This window comes from Protopterus annectens, chromosome 10.part0 (genome assembly GCF_019279795.1).
Source record: "Protopterus annectens isolate FY-2018-M chromosome 10.part0, PAN1.0, whole genome shotgun sequence".
In the NCBI taxonomy this organism is placed as follows: Eukaryota; Metazoa; Chordata; order Ceratodontiformes; family Protopteridae; genus Protopterus; species Protopterus annectens.
Genome location: NC_056744.1, coordinates 23,229,971 through 23,248,466, shown reverse-complemented (window position 1 = coordinate 23,248,466; position 18,496 = coordinate 23,229,971). Strand labels below are relative to the sequence as shown.

General features: G+C 39.6%; 1 protein-coding gene across 1 annotated transcript in view; it reads left to right on the top strand.

The window, feature by feature from the left end:
* Positions 1-18,496, top strand: part of UNK (unk zinc finger) — an 874,631-nt gene that overhangs the window by 24,359 nt on the left and 831,776 nt on the right. The window lies entirely within an intron of this gene.

Below are 18,496 nucleotides of genomic sequence, written 5' to 3'. Positions count from 1 at the left end.
GAAACTGTCAGCTTTTATGAAAGACATCTAAATCTTATTAAATGTATATAAAAAGTGTATATAAAAAATATATAATAAATAATATATATAATAACAATAAATTTTATATGTAGAAACTATAAATTAAAAAACAAGATATTAGTTAAACTGCTTGCTGTGCACAATGATTATGTTTACCACTACAAAATAACCAAACTGAAAGTCTAGGACTAGAACAATATATGTCACTGCTGATAATGAACTAAATAGACCATATTTCTAATTAGAAAAGCATAGTGTAGCCTAAAAGAAGGGGATATATATATATTTTTAAATTTATAATTAATTAAGTTTATAAAAAACATATATTTTTTAAGAATAAACAGAAATTTTCTATACATTAAGGATGTGTACAAGTAATATTTACATTAACGTTTCCTAGCATTCAAGATAGGTTTAATGGATACAAACGTATTTAGGCCAGGAAAGTTATGAGCATTGAATTTCAGTATCCATCTTAATTCTGTCATGGCTAAATTATTAGAATCATCACCCCCTCTAAGGTTCAGGGGTACTATTTCTAACACTCTAAATAAAAATGTATGGTCTCTATGATTTATTATATGTTGTGCTAAGGCATTGGTATCTGATTCTTTCCTGATTTCATATAAATGATTATAGATACGATCAGCCAGTCTTCTTTTTGTGAGCCCGATATAAAAAGCAGTACATTTTGTACATGTAGCTAAGTAAATCAAGTTTCTAGAGTTGCAAGTAGCTGATGTATTAAAACGAAAAATAAAATTCAAAGTAGGGTGAGAAAAAGTTTTCTCAGGACAAATATGGTTACACCTGTTGCAATTACCACAGGGAACTGTGCCTATGTTCAAAGTGGCTACTCTAGAGTCTGAACTATAATCTTTACACAGTATTTGCTTCAAATTAGGGCAGTTTCTATATAAGAAGGTAGGGTAACTGCCAACTAAGTTAGAAATTAAAGTGTCAGTCATTAAGATATTCCAATTCCTGCAGACTACTTTTTCTAAACTTTTTACATCACTGGTGTATTTTGTGATGTAAGGAATCTTAAACAACTTTCCTGATGTCTTAGTTCTGAATAAATTGGGTTTCTTAGGTAAATGTAGACCTAACTCTGGAGGATACAAAATTTCATTTTTAATAGAGTTGATTAATTTAGAATCATAACCTCTATTCAAAAAAAGGAGCTCCATTTTATTAATTTCTTGCTCCAGAGTTTCTCTATCCTGACATAGTCTAGTCAACCTGATGAATTGACTCTTGACAATGCCAGGGAATGTATGCCTTGGGTGCATGCTATTAAATTGGAGTAATGTGTTGGTCCAGGTTGGTTTTCTAAAGATGGAGGAAACTACCTTTCCTTGTTCATTAAGGGTCAGAGACGTCCAGAAAGTTTACACATTCCTTGGAAGCTTCCATTGTAAACTTTAAGTAAGTAGTGGTAGTTTCTAAAAACTGCAGGAACTGTTTAAACTCATCTAGCGTGCCTTGCCAAATTAAAAGGACGTCATCTACAAACCGCTTGTAAAATATAATCTTTTCAAATGCAATGTTGCTGAAAAGAAATTCCTTTTCCCAATTTAAAACTACCAAGTTTGCATAAGTGTTTGCGCATGGGGTGCCCATGGCTACACCCCAAGTCTGCAAATATGTTTGACCATCAAAAGTGAAAAGATTATTGTTGAGTACCAGGTCTAATAGTTGGCAAATCAAAATTATCTTGTCATTCGAAAAACCAGTATCCCTGACCAACAGCTCTCTTATAGCTTCCAGACCCAAATCATTGGGGATGGAAGTAAAGAGGTTTTTTACATCAAGAGTTATAAGCATGTACTCTTTGTTCCTAGTGTCAAGAGTCAAATCAATCAGGTTATCCAACAAATGATAGGTATCTTTCAAAATGGATGGAACCACATCTACTATTGGTCTAAGAAACTTTTCAAGGGCAGTTGAGATTGTTGCAGTGACCCAATTGCCACCTGAAACAATAGGCCTAAGAGGTAAAGGTTCGATCTGTTTATGAATCTTTGGTAAGCCTTTTATGATAGGAACAGTTGGAAATTCTATAAATAAATAGCTGTAAAATTCTGGAGATATCTGCCTACACATAAGCAAATCATGTAGAGTGGCATGCACATTTGACACTATAAAATTTATATCCTTTTGAGAAATAATTTTATAAGTTTCACTATCAGACAACATATTAAGCATTAAAGAGGTGTAGTCAACCTTATTCATGACGATAGTCCCACCTCCTTTGTCAGCAGGTCTGAAAGTTATATCTGAAAGCTGTTTAAATTTCTTAAGTGAGGCCATCTCATTAGTAGTTAAATTTACGTAAGCTATCCTTTTCTTATGAGTGGAGAACAAAGAGTAAAAATCTCTCTCACAGGCTTTTAAGAAACATTCAAGGTTCGAGCATAAAGGAGGTGAAAAATTACTCTTACATTTCAAGGCCATAGGGTCAGTACAATGTGAGTCCCTGCCTTGTTCAGCTGAATTATTTTTAAAAAACATTTTCAAAGCTACATTCCTACAAAAAACGCGTAAATCACATAATACATCAGTTAAACTACTACATTGGGCTGGAATAAAGTTGAGACCTTTGTTGATTAGGCTAGCATCAGATGAATCCATAACATAATGAGATAAATTGACAAATAAGTCAGTCACATTCTTTGTCTTCTTGTCACTCCATACTTCTCTTCCGATATTTTCCGTTTCCTTGGCCCTCTGCTTTGCGAACGTCCTCTCCCTTGGAATCTTTTTTTTTTTTTTTTTTTTAACCTGTTTGATACCGAGAAGAGTGTTTGGATAAGTACATCCTAAAAGGCTCATTATACTCTGAGCATCCTAATGAGAGTGAGTACAGTGAAATTATTACATCCCTGAAGCTGGACACCATACCTTTAGGTATAAGTTGTTTGATGAAAAAGGACTTTGTCAGTATTGTATACGTGGTGATCAAAGGACAATTCATTGTCAGCATAGATTATCATGTCCCTGACTACAGGATTAATTTTCAGGAGATGGATAACTACAAAGTTTTTACCACCAATTATCCTTTGTTTCCTGATCAGATATGTTTGTCAAGATGATATCAATGGGCAAATTCATATACTTAGTCAGGATTAATTTGTTGAATGTTCAAAGTTTAGTAATATGTGCTGTTAAGCATACAATGATGTTTTCCGAGTAGTTTATGTAATTGCAGCTTTTGGCCCATGTTGTGGCTGAAAAGTGTCCCTGGATCAGTCCAACCACCCCAGTTACTAAAAAAAAAGTCACTGTTACTTAACTGGGGGTTAGTTTAAAGACTAGCACAGTTAACATAGTTCATTTTAGACAATTATCATTAAAAAGATTATTTAAGTTGTTGGTGTATCCCCAGATTTCTAACTGAAAGTTGTATTATATTCCAGACTTTCAGTCCCAAGACTGAAAAAGTCATCATGAAGCATTTAATATTGAAGGAATTTCCAAGCTGGGAGAGTGAAACAGAGAAAAGGGATGGTTCTAAGCAGGGAGTTGAGTGCAACAGTATTTCATAAGATGAAATCTGATGATGTAAATCTTCTGTTCATACATTGCAGATAGCACCTTGGTTCCGTCCTCAGCTAAGAACCTACCCATAATGCTCCTCTGCTAGATACTCCTGATCTCGTTTGCCGCCTTCCTAGTCAGAAATGTTAGCCATCTCTCTCAAAGCCAAGTAGTAAATTGTTGATTTTATGACAATTTTTTTCTTCTAAATTACTACATTTTTAGTCAAGTTAGCCTTTTTCACTGTCGCCTATAAACTAGGCATATTTCCTACACTTTTCCTTGGTAATTTAATTTTTTTTACCCTTTTGTTACTGTCCCTCTCTCCTTTCTTTGACAGACATTCCCTTTTTACCAGTGGTATTCCTTAACTAACATATATATATATATATATATATATATATATATATATATATATATATATAATCTTATTCTTTCTGTAGGATAGCATTGTTTCCTTTACCATGTCAGACAAAGCTAAGTTGGGTTTTAAACAAGTGTGACAAGTGTGGACATAAGATGACTAACTCAGATACACATGTCCATTGTGTCTACTGTTTGGGCGTGGATCATATTAAAGCCGATTGTGGCATTTGTGTTAGTTTTAGTAATAGGACACTAGAAGAACATAAGAATAAAATTATTTTAAAAGGTTTACTCAAGACACCTTTCTCGGAGGCTCTATCTGGGCCAGAGGTCTCACCCCCTCCTAAGACCAAAAAAATATAAGGAAAAACGGAGTCACTCTGTTCCTGCATCTCCGTCAGTTATGGAACCGAGTTGGCTCCGTGCTTCGCCAACGCCCTCGGCACCAGGATCAGTGTCCGATCCCTCAGTGCCTTCTATGGTATTCATTCCTATTTCGGTTCCAACCACAGCACCACTGACTTCGGTGCCATCCTTGTTTCCCACATTGGGTCCCACTGTACATGCCATCCCAGTCCACGGTGCTGACAGTCTCCTTTGCTCCATGGGCTCCGATGACTGTACATACCTTGGCACTATCCCCATCCTTGGTGCCGACAGTTTCCTCGGCTCCATGGACTCCCGGTGACTATACATGCCTTGGCACCATTCCCGGCCATAGTGCCAACAGTTTTTGCAGCTCCAAAATTCTAATACCTACCAAGGACAAGATATTCTCCAACTTACGACCCTTTCTTGGGGCGGAGGTTTAGTCCCTTTCTAGAAAGACCTGATTCCCGTTCAGCAGCCTCCTTTATATCTACTAGGAATTTTTCTGAATTAGACCTAGTGCGGGTTGTGGATCAGATTCTGGCAGCTAGGGGATTGCCTATTTCAGCTAGACCTTCCGTCCCTCCTGGTTCGGAATCCTTTACCTCATCTTCCCCTACTTATCCTCCTCCAGCAACCTCCCTGTTCCTGGTACCGATGTCTGTCGGTACATACTGTCTTGGCTCCGACATCAGTGTCTCCTCTGTCGGTTCCGACCACCCTTGCGGCATCGGCTGCAATAGAGCTGCTGCTTTCTCGTAGCGGTGCTTGGACCGTCCGTACCTTGGTACCTAATCCGGTGCCTATTTTCTTGCTGGCACCGTCTATATCCACAGCTCCGACGGCTTCCACGTCTCTCAGAACCTCTCAACTGGAGGTGGGCTCAAGTGGGCCTGCTGTACAGGTGATGGAAAGAGCCCTTCATTCGAAAGGCTCACAGCCAGCACCTAGGACACCAGTATCAGAAACCTCCCCTAGCATGCTCCTCTTCCAACCCGCTATGTCAGGTCCCTGGGCACGGGAGTCATAAGAACCCCCTGTGAAGGGAACCCCTTCTCCAGAGTCATCCTGAGAAGATCCCACTGGGGAGCCACCCCGGAAGAAACGGTGCAAGAGGAAGCACCTTGACTCCTCTGAGGAATCTATCACAGAAGACCGATTGTGATGAGAAAGAAGGGTCCTCGCACTCTCCGCCAGACGTTTCATTCGGAGACATTCTCGAAATCCTCAAACAGTGGGGGGAATGAAGTCCTTTAACCCTTCTTCTGAGGAATCAGTGTTTCTGCAGGCCTTCCTTGCCCGGCAATCTACTTCCTGGGTGACCCCACCAGCAGATGATCTTGTTAAACTAATTGTGCAGCATGCCTTGAAGGCCCCAAACAATGTAGAACCTGTTCCCCCGGAGGATGAACAAAATTTTTTATCTACACCTGAAGACCAGCCCCATTGGTCCAAGCAGCTGACAGTTGATTCTATGGTCGTGGCGGCAGCCACCATGAGGGAGTCCCGGACCATGGACAGATTAGGGAAGTGGACCTATGCGTCAGCGACCTTCCCCATTTGGTCGCTGAATTATCTGGCACACACTACTCGACTCCAGAGAGACCTAATTTCTGAAATGTCTTCCTCTTTTGTGGGGGTACTGCCTGATGAGGTACGTGACACTGTAGCCTCGCAGCTAGCTACCCTTGAATCCATCTCGAACTCCTCGATGTGTTTGATATCTCACACCACCGAGGGGGCAGCTCAAGCTGCCGCATCTGTTATGAGACATAATGCTTGGATGAGATTGTGTGACTTTGCAGATCCCTTTAACTCTTCCTTCATCGATGACACTTGTGCTGAACAATCCCCCCGGGGCAGAGATGGCAACTCGTATGGAAGACTCCCCTTTCGGGGTAGAGGGGGTCCACGTAACCAGAGATTCTTTCTCGTCAGACCCTACCAATGCTCCTGAGCAGCGGCCTGATTGCTTTCCTCTGGAAGCAGTCGGGGGTCATTTTTCTCTGCATCTACCAGCCTGGCATCTTATTACTACCCATGTTTGGGTGCAGAGAATAATATCCAGAGGCTACCAAATACCATTCGACTTAACTCCCAGACCCGTCAAACGAATCCTCAATGTACCACCCAATCAGAGGGAATTGGCTTTAGAAATAGAAAAGCTGTTAAGAAAAAGAATCATCCAACCAGTCCCACCAAAACAGGCAGGATCCGTTTTACTTGAGGTTCTTTTTAGTGCCAAAAAAGACGGGACTGGAGACCAATCCTGGATCTCAACCTACTGAACAAATTTATCAGACCTCAAAAATTCTGGATGGTCACAGTAAGTCCATTCTTCCCTTCCTAGAGAGGGACAATTGGATGTGCTCTATAGACCTACAAGATGCGTACTACCACATAAAGATGGATCACCATTCACGGAGGTTTCTCCACTTCCGGCTGGGTGCCAATCACTACCAGTTCAGGGCACTGCCGTTTGGTCACTTGACAGCTCCCCTGAGTGTTCACCAAATGTATGGCAGTTGTGGTAGCCCATCTTCGACTACAAGGATTTCAGGTGTTTCCCTATCTAGACGACTGGCTCCTTACCACCCCGACCAGGAATCTCCTAGTCCACAGCCTCTTACACTCAAGGTCTCGCTCCCTGCTTGGGGATTACAGTCAACAAAGACAAATCTCAGGTGTCTCCAATGAAGACTGGAAGTTATTGGAGCGGTCTTCGACACAACATCCTGTCAAACTTCTCTTTCCCCTCACAGGCTTTTGAAAATAAGACACCAAATTCAAGACCTTCTTCTCACACGTTTGTACCAGCACGTCTTGTACTGCAACTCTTGGGCTCCATGGCAGCTGCCATTACTTTAGTACTACTGGCGAGATTGCACATGAGAATCCTGCAGTGGCTCCTTTCCGCACAATGGTTGTTGTTAACCCACCCACATGATACGCCTTACAAACCGTTGCAAGGAAGAAATACTATGGTGGATGGAGCCACAAAAGAATCTTTGGTGTCGACCATTCTGTCTTCCCCAACCCACGGCCACGGTGACCATGGACACTTCACTGTTAGGGTGGGAGGGGCATTTTCAGGGAAAGACTGTCTAAGGTACCTGGACTCCAGTCGAGGCAAACTTGCTCTTAAATGTCCTGGTACTGAGGGCAGTTCTCTTAGCGTTGCAAGCATTCCATGCATCCTTGCCCTCGGGGACCATTGCAATTCAGTCAGACATGCCATTCGTCTGGTATATCAACAAACAAGGCGGAACCAGATCTTACCCCTTGTGTCAGGAAGCCATGGGTATTTGGCACTGGGCAATAGCTTCCAGTCGCTTTCTTATAGCAACGCACATTCCCAGGAGTTCAGCCTTATTGCGGACAATCTGAGCAGGAACATTCTGATGCCTCACAAATGGTCCCTCAACCTTGTATTAGCAGATTGGATCTTCCAACTTTGGGGCAAGCCTTGCTGCGACCTGTTCGCTTTCCCCTGAACTACAAATGCAGGAGCTATTCCTCCCACTCAGGGGGAACCACAGAGGGATGCTCTAATGCACGGTTGGCCCCTGGGTCTACTGTATGCCTTTCCCCCGTTTCCCCTCATTCCAAAATTTCTCCAGAAAGCTCAGAGGTTGAAAAGCAAAGTGATCTTCATTTCTCTCTACTGGCCACGTCAAGTCTGGTTCCCGTTTCTATGGCCTCATCTGATTCACAGCCCATGGATCCTGGATCATTCCCAGGACCTGTTATCCCATTCTCTGGGATTGATTCATCCGAACCTGCACAGTCTCAAGCTCACAGTTTGGTTCCTCCACTTCCAATGATTGCCAGGCTGCCTGACATCCCATCTCCTGTTCATGAAATTCTTCTGGCCTCACACAAACCTTCTATTAGGTTTATTCTAGTAAATGGACTAGGTTCTCTATTTGGGCCAAAGACCAGAACTTAGACCCTTTCTCTATGCCTATTTAGAATATTCTACAATACCTGACTACTCTTCTACATGCAGGAGCCTCAGCTTCAACGATCACTGTACATTTAGCAGCTATCGCCAGTTTTCATAATGGTCTCGATAATTCTTCAGTTATGACACACCGCCTATGCAAGACCTTTTTGAAGGGAGTATTAACATGTTAAACCTCCGGTCAAGCCTCCCTTAGAATGCTGGGACATGACTCTGGTGCTTCATTCTCTCACAGGCTCTCCCTTCGAGCCCTTTGATTCATGTTATTTGAAATTTTTGTCATGGAAAACCATACTTCTAGTAGCACTCACCTCAGCAAGAAGAGTATCTGAGCTGCAGGCCTCGAGTGTCAAGAGTCCTTACTTTATCTTCCACACGGATAAGGTGTCCCTTCATACTGGCCCTTCTTTTTTGCCAAAGGTCATTTCTGGCTTTTCCATTAACCAGTCTATTGACCTGCCGGTTTTCTTCCTGAGGTCTTCTGATAAGAGGGGAGTACCTTTTGCACACCCTTAATGTGCACCGGCAGCTTTGTTGTTATTTGGACAGGACTAAATCTTTCAGGAAAACAAACTAATTGTTTGTGGCCTTTGCAGGACCCAGATTGGGTAAACCTGTTTCCAAAGTGACTTTATCCTCTTGGCTTAGAAATGTCTTTACCTTTATCTACCAACAGAATAAGCTACCCTTACGTTCCAGAATAAAGGCTCATTCTACCAGATCTATGGCTGCTTCTGTAGCTTTTCATTCCAGAGCCTCTATGGATGATATATGCGCAGCAGCCACTTGGGCAAGATCTCATACCTTCATATCTCATTACAAATTGGATTTGGCCTCCAGGGGGACGAGCATCTTTTGGTTCTATGGTGCTTAGGAATATCCTTGCTTAGGGCCACCCAAGACTCCAGTAGCTGGGGACTCGGTCCTATCTGTAATGTATGAACAAAATATTTGCATCAGATAAAGAAGTTGTCTTACCATAATGTTCCATCTGTGTTGTAGATCTTGTTCATTCATTACTTCCCGCCCTCCTTCCCCCTGCCTGGATTCCTGGTGGACTTTAAGAACTCCTGGTTAGGGTATTTGCTCAGACAGAGCCTCCTACCATTTTTCCTATTACTACATCTTCTGTCTAAGGCTGGCAAACTCTATCTGGAGTATCTAGGAAAGGGGCATTGTGGGTAAGTTCTTGGCTGAGAGTTTTTGGCTTGCACGAGCTGGAAAACGTCCATATCGGTCCTATCTGTAATCAATGAACAAACGGTCTACAACACAGATGGAACGTTATGGCAAGACGCAATTACTTTTTTTGTACATTAGGAAGCGAGAGGTTACATTTTCCACCTTTGTGGTTGGCAGGATTTTAGCTTTCCTGAGTATTATGCATTCGTGTTCAGGTCTAGGGGCTTGAACCCTGAATACGCAAGTGTTGTTAAAACCCCTTGTAGTTACAAAACACAGGAGTGAGTCGTAAGCCATAATCAAAGACTTGAAACAAAACCTTTGTAGCCATGTTGTTTTGCAGTTTGGAGTTTAGAAGATGGGCGACCTTGTGGTATGTTCTTGGTTGTGGTCTGATTACAGTAAACATGTTATTCTGTCCCTAAAACATTTGTGGGTAGAGCCAGAAGTGTAGTTTTCTGGTATTATTTGATGTGTGAAGGACTAACCCTGGAGAATGACACAATCCATTAGGAAGGTACAGTGGAGAGACAGTCAGCTGTGCTACAGAATGTGGCTTCTTTATGTTGAGTAATACCCAAGGATTTCAATAATCTGGTGAATGTACAAGCCTGACTTGAGACGGAGTTACTGATGTATATTTTGCAAATATAATTTGGAAGCATAACTGAATCTTGCAACTGAGAAAAATAAACAGCAAATTAAATGTGGGAAACAAATGTGAATGTCATCTCACTGTGCTTTTTTGTGTATGATGGCAAGCCCCCTGCGCCTCCCCATTATATTCTAATTCCAAAATTGCTGAGCTTTGAAGTAAAGGAAATAGCCTGAGGAGCCACAATCTCTCACACAAATTCCCTTTTCATGCAAGTTGTCTTGCTGTTCTAAGAATTGCACTTGCATTCCTCTGAATTTCAAGAAGTTACTTACTGATTTTGATGGCAGACTTGTCAGTTGACCAGGAGGTCACATCATGGGATTTTAGATGCATTTATGAAGGTGGTAAGTAAAAATGACACAGATACTAAGAGTGAAATGGTTGGTCCTAAGCAAGGAGCTTGGAGTGGAGAGATGTATTTTTTTTTGTTAGTGAAGGTAGCTACTAGAGGATGCTAAAGACCATTTGTTCTGGGTAAGGAAAATGCATCTCGTCATGAGATGGACTGATCTGACATCTAACTCTTTATGCATGTTTGTGGAATAAAGGAGATGCCATCTTATGACGTTTTCTGTTAGAAGTTTTTATTGCTGTTTATAGTAATAAGTCTGTGAGTAGTGTCTATAGTAGTAATGTTTGACAATTTTGGTGATAAGATTACATCCTGCTTCTGTAATAGTGTGAACCTGTTTAATTCTAGTCTTGATAATGTTTCACCGTTCAGCTGTATAAAGTTCCCACGGCAGAGTGTCAGGTAAACTTTTAAGACCTTTCTTCTGGCATGTTTTAGTATAGATCATCTTTTGTTTTTTTTCCTCCACTCTACTTCAGTACTTGCACTGACTTCTTATCAGGACGATGGCACTCTGTAGGTCAGGGTAGTCTGTAATTCTAAAAAGAAACAGCAAGTAGCTGCCTGCTCTGTCAGAATAAAGCAAAGTGCCAGAAATACCAAGAAGACTGCAGTTGGTAAACTGGCACTGTTATAACCAGTTGCACTCTTCACTTCAGAATTAGCCCCCCCACCGCCACCAATGAATTCAAAGTAGTTGTTCCTTACAGTTCAGTTTACAACAATATTACCTGGGTTCCACAGCAGTCAGAATATCTACAGATAGAATCAACTCAATATTTGAAGTTCTGCAGCTCCCTGGTTGATAGGTAGGCTTGCTCTTTGTTCTGTACAAATTAACTTGGTGTCAAAGAATACATATCTATGAAGTTGCAGTGAGTCCTTTGTGAAGCACCTGACCAGGCATATTGCATTAAGAGTCGGTTAGGTGTTAGCCGTGCTGTGAATATCTGTAGCCAGCTATCACACATCAGTTATGGAGTTGGCTTTCAGCTGGGGGTCCATTGGTTGTTTAAAGACCTGCAAATATTACAAATACCTATTTTCTTTTTAAAACGAGTGAATAATCTTTCTCACATTTCTCTTTTTCAGTTCTTTCTTATTTTAGTTTTACAAATATTTAGAGTTTCTAATACTGTGATAGGAGTGAACCCCATTCCTGAGTCAGGGTACGATTAAAGTTAATCGAATTAGTATTGCTTGAATCTTTGATTGCCAAGATTGTTCTCCTCCGTACCTACAATGTACATAGAATTGCTTCCTACTGTAGTTCTTGAACTGTATTTAAGTATGCTTGAAAATTCTTTATTAGCCCAGTTGCTTCTACTACTGTTGCAACTGTCTGGGTCTGTTTTCATCCATATTTGCCCTAGGTTTTGCTTGTGTATTGCATATCTTGGTATTTTATGACTTCACATACACAGGATGTTATAAATCACTAGCTGTAACTGTTTCAGTGATTTAATGTTACTTTTGTCGTTTTACTTTGACTACTGTATCTCATTTTTTTTGCTTCTACTTTCTTAACCATTGGTTTTGGGTTGCCCCATGTGATCAGAAGTTCATTTTTAGTACTTCTTTGTGATTCGTCTTTCCAGTGCTTCCCAACTACCTGTTTGTTGTGCTGTTTGCATAATCCCCAATGTAACACTCTTGCCACATTATTGTGCCTTTCAGTACACAGAACCTCAGCCATGAGTATGTTGCCACCAGAAACGAGATGCACGCTGTTTCTAGTTCCTACTACAGAACCTACTTTTATATGTATCTCCCAGTGGTGCTATAGACTTTGCTGTAAACCAGTGTGGAGCTGCCTTTATTAAGCTTTCATTTTTTGGTTTAAATTCATCTCTAATTAGCCATTTGTGTGTCAAATCTTGATCAACATGTTGTTCAAAGAGTTCTGTATACTTGCTACCATAATTATGGGCTTTCATTGTTTTCTTCTGGTTATATTATTTGTATTTATTCCTTTGTTCCTGCTTTCTGTTGCTTCCCGATCTTTGTCTGCTTTTATTTTGATTTCCATTCCTGCTCATTTCCAAAATGTTTCTACTAGTCTGAGAAAAGATGATATCTGTTTTCTTAATGGTTTAGAACTTTTTCTGTTTTTGGAGCTGATGGTATCAACAAATATGTATACAGACCTGTATATGTTGCCAGTTTCAAGGAGGCCAATATCTCCTTCAGGCTATAGAGTGTAGCCATGCATTGCCTTTCATGTTATTTGATGGGCATGAAGCAGTTTTCTCCAACTGGTTTAATGCTTTTTGGGGCCAGTGAGACGCACCAAAGCTGTAAGTTTGAAAGAAAAGAGTGAATTGATGTGTAGCTTGGACGTTTCCCTACATGTCAAAGCAGTTTTCAGTATTGCTTTACTCTTCTGAATTATTCCTTACTGGTTTGTTCTTTGTTCATGTTTTATTGCTGACCCTTCATATGTTCTTAAATATTTTCCTGCACATGGTTATTTCCTTGGTGCTTCAATTTTTCTGCTACAAATGTTGCTTTTGCATATTTATCAGGACCAAATCTCATTCTTGTATCATCTGAGAAAGTTTTAAACTGTAGTTTTGTTTTCAGATGATTGTATGATAAGCTATAATGTTTTAAATTATCCAAAAAAGTAGATGAGAATATCATTAGACATGGTGGGTGTCTGGAAATTAAGCTGTAACCATAGAGTAGTTTAACTAACCAGAGTAGTTTATTAAGTAAACAGCTTGGTGGGTTAAGTGCAGGACAAAATGAAAATGGCTGTGGTAACAGTGTCACTCTGAAGTATCCCCCTTTGGATTTTTATCCCTGATGTAATAAATTGCCTTTTACCATGACTGTTGCAAAGTGATATGTCACTGTTCATAGTGACTGCTAAGCAGTTTATCAATGCAGGGTGTATTGTATGCATTCCATAAGCCACAAAGTGTGACATTGTCAAATGTTGTTTTATAATCTGTTCATGCCATACTTGGGTTCTGCCTCCTTTTTACAACTTTTTGTTGTGGATTTGTTTAATAGATCATTTGTCCCATATGATTTTCTTGTATTACTTTTCTGTTGTATAGCTGTAATTTGATTTTGGTTTTCTATGTTACCATAAACACTGCATCAATTCTGCTATATAATTTATATATCATCAAAAGTAATTTATTTGTAGTTCTTGGGGTGGCTTGCTGGTTTGCTGTTGAGAAGGAGTATGTTTTTTTTTCCCTGATAAGTAAGTTGGTGTCCTTTGGGATGTGTATATAAATTCTTACCCAAGTATAAGTCATTGTGAAAAAATGTTAATTCTTTTAGCCAGAAATTAGCTACGTAATCTGGCCTTTTTAAAATTTGTCTTTCTCTAACTGTTGTTTAATTCCATTTCATAGGCTGCTTATTATAACTTCTTACTGCTTCATTTAATTTTTCTGTCTATTCTGCATCTTTATCTTCAACAGGGCTTCACCAGTACATCTCTGGAATGTATTGGTCTCTTCTTTACTGAGAGGTGTTGGTGTCACTTTTGCTTCCTTTCCCATTTCTTTTTAAAACATTTTTGGGTAATCAGTAAATTGCTTATTTTGTAGTTTTCCTTTATGTTTGTGTTTAATTTTTCCTGCTTGTGCTGATATTTTAGTTTATTATTGAAAATGGTATTAAGGTAAACCCTGGCATTCATACCTTTGGTATGGTCTGTTGTACGTTTACTGAGAATGCAGTATAATTCTAAGTCAAATGGTCTTGTAGATTATAAAATCACATTGTAAAGTATACATGTTTTTTTCTGTGCATTTGAATAGCTATGCACAGTACATTATTTATTTTATTTGGTTAAGCAGTCTCAGTTTAACATTGTAAATGTGTGCATTTTGTTAAGAACAAATGTAATCTTTTAAATGTGCAGCTGTCAACTTTAGTGAATCCAGCTTTGTAATTCTTTATTCACATGCATTTCAGAACTTTGTGTGAAGTTTTGTATTCATTTTTTTCATTCTACAAACAAGTAGCCAATTACTTAATTTTCTGTATATAATGTAATTATGGGGCACTTCTATATCATATTTTTGTAAGTCTCAGTTTTGAAAGAATGCATAGTCCCCTGTTTTCAACCTGTCATGAGTACAGCAATGCTTTTGGTTTCTAAGTGGTTTGTTTAACTTTAGTGTTATAACTTCTCATAGCTTTGCCATCAATGGTTTTTAGCTTGTTTATTAGATTGGAATTTTGGTTGTAAAAACAGTTTTCATCAAAGTCTGTCTAGGGCACTGAGCTGTGACGCAATGTGGTGGTGTACTTTTCCATGGTGCTCTTTTTTTTATTAGGAATTCTCATTGCTTTCTTCAAATTCTGTATGAGCTCTTGAAGTCCATTAGCATGAAGCATTATGTTTCCCTGTCTAGCAAAGTCAGGAAATGGCCGCTCTGTAAAAGGTCCATTACAGTTTTGCCCTGTGGCATAGAGAGAGAGAGAACTGGTTACTACCAAAGTGACCTGTGCTTGATAAGCAACTCAGGCTTTAGGAGGGGCCAAGCCATGGAGGATGGGAGTGAGCAGCTGTTTTCTGGCTTCCATTCCTAGGTGGGGGGAGGCATTGTGGCTCACTACACCATTGGCCCCTTCAGGAGTGTTGTTGGAAGTAGGAGAGATATCTGCTTTCAGGTCTGTGTGGTATGTGCTGCATGAAAGCCAGGGTAGGCAGTCTTTGGGTATGCAATGCTTGCTTAGGGAGCCTCCTTTGGGCAGCCATATCGCAGGATAGACGTACTAGTCCTCTCCGTCATACCTGACCCTCCCCTCCTGTGAATGAATGGTCTGATAAGCTCTGCTCTTGCCCTCATCAAGGAATGAATGCCCTGCAGGGATCTTGCATTGTCTGTGGGCCTGGTTGTCGCATCCTTCTGAGAAACAAATGGGATCAGTGGGTGTGAGGTGAGGATTTTTTCAGGCAGATCATTGGGGAAGAGAAAAATAAATCATTATCAATTTTTGTCTGGAGTGCTAGTTAATGAAAAGATCTTTTTTCCTACAGGAACATCAGTAGTGACGCACTCAAATATAGGTGGTGATCTATTGGACACCTGATTACGTCTTTGGGATGAGGACCATAGAAATGTGCAATGAGTTCTGTCTGTAGCTATGTTGGAAGTTGACATTTTCACAGAATCTGAACTTTTTGGTTTGCACAACTACTTGGCAGGTTGGCAGCAGTGAAGTACAACTTCAGTGCACTCTTCAATGTTAGGAAACTATATTTTTCATAGTAATTCAGTGATCCACAGGCAGCCTTCTAGTTATATACATATACCAACTACAAGATTGTAGAACAGTGGGGTAAAGGCAAATTCTCTGACCCTATCACACAGTGATGCCACACACATACAAAAGGCTGCTGGCAAAAACTCCACAAAATGGAACTTTCACTCATATCATTGTTCGCCCTTATTACAGGTGCAAAAAGCATTCTAAAATGAGTGTTTGTTGTTTTGACTTGCAACTGTGTGTATATGTAAATTATGGGTCTGTGTCACATCGTTGAACTGTGTAAATGTCGAATGCCTCTTTGTCAAATCCTATTTGTCAAATCTTCATCCGTCAAATGATCGTTTCAGTGAAACCTTTTCCCACTGTAAGTAACCAATGGGCCAACCTACTGACCGCAACAAAAAATGCATTTTAACCCCCCCAAGATCACACTGCAGTGGGGAAAAGGTCAAATTCACAATAATGGCCCACTGGTTACTTAACATGGGGAAAAAATTCACTGAAACAATTGTTCGGATGACTTCAAAAAATAGCGTTCGAAGAGCCATTCAGCAGTTAGTGAGTTTGACTAGGTGAAGGAGACCCATAAATTATACGTGTGTCTGTTTGTGTAGATGCACGCGTTAGCGCACACACACACACACACACACACACATATATATATACATATATATATATATATATATATATATATGTGTGTGTGTGCGTGTATGTATTTATATGTATGTATCTATATATACACACACACACACACACACGTGTGTGTATGTGTGTGTGTATATATGTATATGTGTGTGTGTATGTGTGTATATATGTATATATATATATATATATATATATATATATATATACAATCTATTTAATAGTAAACCATATATAATGTATGATTTGTATGTTTTGGTCTCTGATATCCTGTTGGAATGATAGAATACCATCACCCAGGCGATTGTCACAGACAGGTTTGAGAGATCAACAATCCCCAGGTGGGGAAATATTTCTCCGAGATTGTGTGATCTCAGTGATTTGTGTATATAATTAACAGGGTGCGTGGGAAGTGCAGGGGTGCTTGGTCCCCTACCAAAATAATTGCTTTTGGTTTAGTCCAATTAGTGTTATAACTGTCCTAATCCCTATCGTAACACCTTCACCTGATGTTTTTTTTTTGGTTAGAATGTCTGTTGCAGTAAAAAGTTATATGCTGACAGAACTGATTTCCAGTCATTATTCTTTAACCATGTTTCACAAACAAACAACATGAGTCTTGTGGGAATGTAGCAAATTTTCCAAGTTATCAAACTTTATTATTAATGCTCCTAGTGTTAACGCCCGTCAGAGATGCATCATATGTTGCTATCGGTGGACCGTTAAATTCACCTTGTGTTTGCAAAATATCTGCAGCAAAAATTCTATTCTCTGATCTTAACAAATGCACGCTATCCTGTCTGAACACACGTGCCCAAAGTTAGGCTCAGATGTTCTACTGATTTCCATTTTTTAAAATGGGACATTTTTTTCACGTAGATATTTCCCAAAAAAGTCTTTTCATTCATGGTGACCATCTTTTCTATGTATATGATTTGTGAAAAATGTGTCTTAATACCAGTGCAAGCTATACTATCTAAGAGGGCTGTTAGTTCCCTACTAACAAAGTCTCCTTGCTGATGAGATAATTTGTACCAACATGAATAAAAACAGATCCATGCTTACATTAAGGCATTCTAAGGCTTGTCTCGCATCCTCTGTTTTTGCTGCTGGCAAGCATAACATGATTTGAGGTTCATTATCTTCTCTAGAAATGTTGGATCACTTTCTCTAATTGAATCTCCAATTACAGGAATATCTTTTCTGACCAGATCGTCAACATCTAATTCAGTAATATTTGTTTCATCAGTTGTTACAAAGGAATGATTATCACCATTAATCTTATTAATCCCAGTGTTTTTCATTGTGTATTACATTTCAAAGCATACAATTCTCATCCAGCTGGCATTGTACATCCGCAGCTTGAGACATTTTGTCAATGTATTTCTCTTCTTTTTTTTTTTTCTTGCAGCACTGCTCTTCAATCCCTCCCTGTTCAATTTCAGTTTCTTCCTTTTCACCTGCCCCTTGATATCATTCCTTGTAACCTGTGTGTTACGTAACATAGCAATGTCCTTTTTTAGTATGTATTCTCTTTACTTTACAGACATTTATCAGTTTTTTTTCTTATTTGTTGTGAATGTCCTACTTTCTTTATTTCCTTCTGAACACTCTGACTCCTCAGATTGCTGAATTCTTGTGTCTGGAATTCCAAAGGGCATTGTCTTATTTCATAGGGGTTGAGTGGTCTTTGCAAACGATAGAAACATCCTTTCCTAAAAGTGCTCTGTTTGCTTTAACATTATTTATGCGTCTCTCCATTTCTCTGTCTTCTCCCCATGTTACTATTTCCTGCAGCTGTTATCACTTGCCCCTTTTTAATGTCTTCATAACTCTTTATATAATGATATGCTGCTGTCCCTGTAGCATAAGCCATCTCAGTTATTATGGCTACATCTTATCCAAAAAGCTCTGCAAAGCATAATTCAGTTTTTCCATCCATGTTTTGACTTTGTAAACTGCTTCTTGAACTAAATTTTCTGTTTTGTAGTATATCATATTTGTAAATATGTTTTGTTAATTTCTTATGTGATCGTGTTCACTCGGGCTGTGCCTGCAAGTGGTCCATTGAGATCCGTGCACTACCCTAGTAAACACGTGTGTGTGTGTGTGTGTGTGTGTGTGTGTGTGTGTGTGTGTGTGTTTTAATGTTTTTATG